This window comes from Heptranchias perlo, unplaced genomic scaffold (genome assembly GCF_035084215.1).
Source record: "Heptranchias perlo isolate sHepPer1 unplaced genomic scaffold, sHepPer1.hap1 HAP1_SCAFFOLD_50, whole genome shotgun sequence".
In the NCBI taxonomy this organism is placed as follows: Eukaryota; Metazoa; Chordata; class Chondrichthyes; order Hexanchiformes; family Hexanchidae; genus Heptranchias; species Heptranchias perlo.
The window spans coordinates 7,313,025-7,316,386 of NW_027139516.1; the positions used below are offsets into that span (position 1 = coordinate 7,313,025).

General features: G+C 44.3%; 1 non-coding gene across 1 annotated transcript; it reads right to left on the minus strand.

Moving 5' to 3' along the window:
- Positions 1-2,492: 2,492 nt before the first annotated feature.
- Positions 2,493-2,564, minus strand: trnag-ucc (transfer RNA glycine (anticodon UCC)). The gene has a single exon. It is a non-coding gene; the product is annotated as a tRNA-Gly (tRNA).
- Positions 2,565-3,362: the final 798 nt, after the last annotated feature.

Genomic DNA, 3,362 nt, shown 5'->3' on the forward strand with positions numbered 1-3,362 from the left:
CTTTAACTTCTTCCATTTCTGACGATACCTTAACTCTATCCTGAAGCGTTAACTCTGTTTCTTTCTGCACGGATGCTGCCTCACTTGCTGAAGATTTCCAGCATCCGCATTATTTTGCTTTTGATTGGATAAACCTCGCCCTTCTAAACCCCATCAGAGAATTATCAGCAAGAGGGGTTTACAATGGCGGATGACATTACCCAGAATTCCGCGCGAGGTTGAATACGGTCTATCTCCATTCGAAGGGGCGCAATGCGCAGGCGCGGCAAGGGCCGCTGGCCGGAGAAATCAGCGCCTCGGAGAGATAGAGGGGTTTCTGGGTCGTGGGGGATTGTGGTGACTCCGGCCGCCATTAGTCGCAGGTTGTGGTCAGTGTTCTGTTGCGCACGTCACCCACAGAACCGTTTCTGGAAATACAGACTGAGGAATTCAGAGCGGGTTTGATGAACAGACACTGACCGTACAATGTAGAACATAGTTTCTCGTTTTTCTAGTGACACAGTGGAAGAAAAACACTTCCCCCAGGGACCTCAAACATTAATAACTTCAGACTGGAGTTTTCATCAAATCCCAATAAAGGTCAGTCCATGCTCGCTCTTCACTTCACTTCAAGTAATAACTAAAATTAGACATCGACGTTGCTTGAAAAACATTTTAAATACAGGATAAATACAGTGAAAGAAGATCAGGTTGAGTTTCGCTTCCTTAATGTGAGGGGTGGGTCTGTCAGTTGGTCATGATCTCGTTCCAATCTGGATCACAGGATGAAAGTGCTTCACGCATCTCAGGTGCGCTGTTGAGTTTCTTTCTCTTGTTTTTAACCTTGTCAAAGTCGAAAATCCCAGTTCGCACATGTAGGTTGTTGTGAACGGCAGCAACAACAGAAAAGTAATCATAACAGAGGATATTCTTTGAAAGTACTGATCCAAAAAGATGACAAACTGAATGACTTGTGGCGTGTTTTCAGTGTGCTCACAGGTGAGTCACACCGGCTCGTGTTCTTGCTCAGGCATCAAGTTTAGCCTCATTATTGATTCAGGATTTTCGAAAGCAAAAGGATCTTTCACCCAACGCTTTTCCGACAAATTTTCAAATCCCTCTGCAGGGAAGTAGCGACTAAAATGGTCAGACAGAGCAGCGAGATGTAACTGTGTGCCACATTTCATTTCATTCCCTTTTTCTTCATTGATGCTGTTCTCCTCAATGTGTTGTAACAATGTGAAGCAGTAAATGAGCTCCGCTCCCATTTCTGAGCGTAACTCTTCAAAAACCCTGCAGTTCAGTGAGCTTCCTTCAAGGAAAAAACCATTCTCATTCCAAGCCATTATGGAGAGTGCGGTGCCCAGAACTGAGCACTGAACTCGAAATGATGCCTAACCAGAGCTCTGTATAACGGTGACATAACTTCCACTACTTTGTATTCCAATTCCCTTGATATAAAGATCAAAATGTAATCTCCATTTTAACATTTTTTTGTGATTTAGTGATCACTTTTAGTGATTTCTGTACTTGGATCCCTAAATCTCTCTCCTCCCCCACAGTTCCTAGCTTCTTGCCATTTAGAAAATACTCTATTTTTTTTTAGGTTCAAAGTGGATGACCTCACACTTCCCCACGTTGAACTCCATCTGCCACTGTCTTGCTCACTCACTTAATCTATCAATGTCGGTTTGCAAATTTCTGCTCCCATCTACAATGTTTACTGTGCTACCTAAATTATTGTCGTCAGCACACTTGGAAATAAAGCTCTCGACATAAGAACATAGAACATAAGAAATAGCATCAGAATAGGCCATCCGGCCCCTCGAGTCTGCTCCGCCATTCAATAAGATAATGGCTGATCTTCGATCTCAACTCCACTTTCCCGCCCGATCCCCATATCCCTTGATTCCCCGAGAGTCCAAAAATCTATCGATCTCAGCTTTGAATATAACTCGACGACTGAGCATCCACAGCCCTCTGGGGTGCAGAGAATTCCAAAGATTCACAATCCTTTGAGTGAAGAAATGTTTCCTCATGTCGGTCCTAAATGGCCGACCCCTTATCTTGAGACTATGAGCTTTAGCTCTTGACTCTCCCGCCAGGGGAATCAGACTCTGAGCATCGACCCTGTCAAGCCGTCTAAGAATTTTATACATTTCAATGCGATCACCTCTCATTCTTCTAAACTCCATCGAATATTGGCCAATTTTACACAATATGTCCTCATACTACAATTGCAGCAAGACCTCCTGACTCTTACATTCCAACACCCTTACAATAAAGGCGAACATATCATTTCCCTTCCTCACTCTCATGAGACCCTTGGTAACTCAGTATTTCCAGCATGTCTTTCCTCTTTTCCTTCGATAGGGAAAGGAAATGAAGGTTGAAAACATTTTACGATAATTACACCCGATTATGTTTTGGAAACAATATCCAACTGAACTGCATCAAATTCAATTGGAAACTGAAGAGTTCCTGATAGAAATAAACTGATAAGAACACTCAATTGCGATGGCCGGGAATCGAACCTGGCTCAAATGCTTGGAAGGCAGCTATGCTCACCGCTACACCACCATCGCTGAAAATAATCAACAATAAAATAGTTGCCAAACATCAGACCCTGAACAGACACTGCAGGCTGTTGGATTTTGTTCTTCATTTTCACTGGTTTCTGACGGATCCTTTCTCGCTCTGTTGCAGTTCCTGTTTCCGCCCAGTAGATTTCACCAACCCCCAATCAATGGAAATTCCACACCAGCCAGTAATTCTTCACCTGATATCGGACTGAAGAGACAGTCGATACCTGCAATACTTGACCAGCTGGAAATACATTTTACCACAGCTCACATCAGCCATTGAGTAAAGTTAAATAATTCCATTAAATCATTACAGAGACCTGAATACCAACTGGGCAGGAATGGCAGCTTAATATTCAAGTCCATAAGATCTTTAGAAAGGACAGGGAAATAGGGAAAGGAGGAGGAGCAGCAATATTACTAAGGGACAATATTACAGCAGTTCAAAGATAGAATATCAGTGAGGGTGAGCGGGCAGTGTAAACACTCTGAGAGAGACCCATCACAAGTGCCCCCACTGTCCTCCTCCAGAAGGTATAAGAAGGGCGAGCGCGGGAGGATTTCTTCATTCTTTGTGAAAGTGTTTGTGAGATTGTGGAAATGTCTGGAAGAGGAAAAACCGGCGGTAAAACTCGGTCCAAGGCCAAGTCTCGCTCATCCCGGGGCGGACTGCAGTTCCCTGTTATCCGTGTTCACAGGCTCTTGCGAAAGGGGAACTATGCTGAACGTGTGGGTGCCGGAGCCCCGGTCTATCTGGCTGCTGTGCTCGAGTATCTAACGGCTGAAATCCTCGAGCTGGCC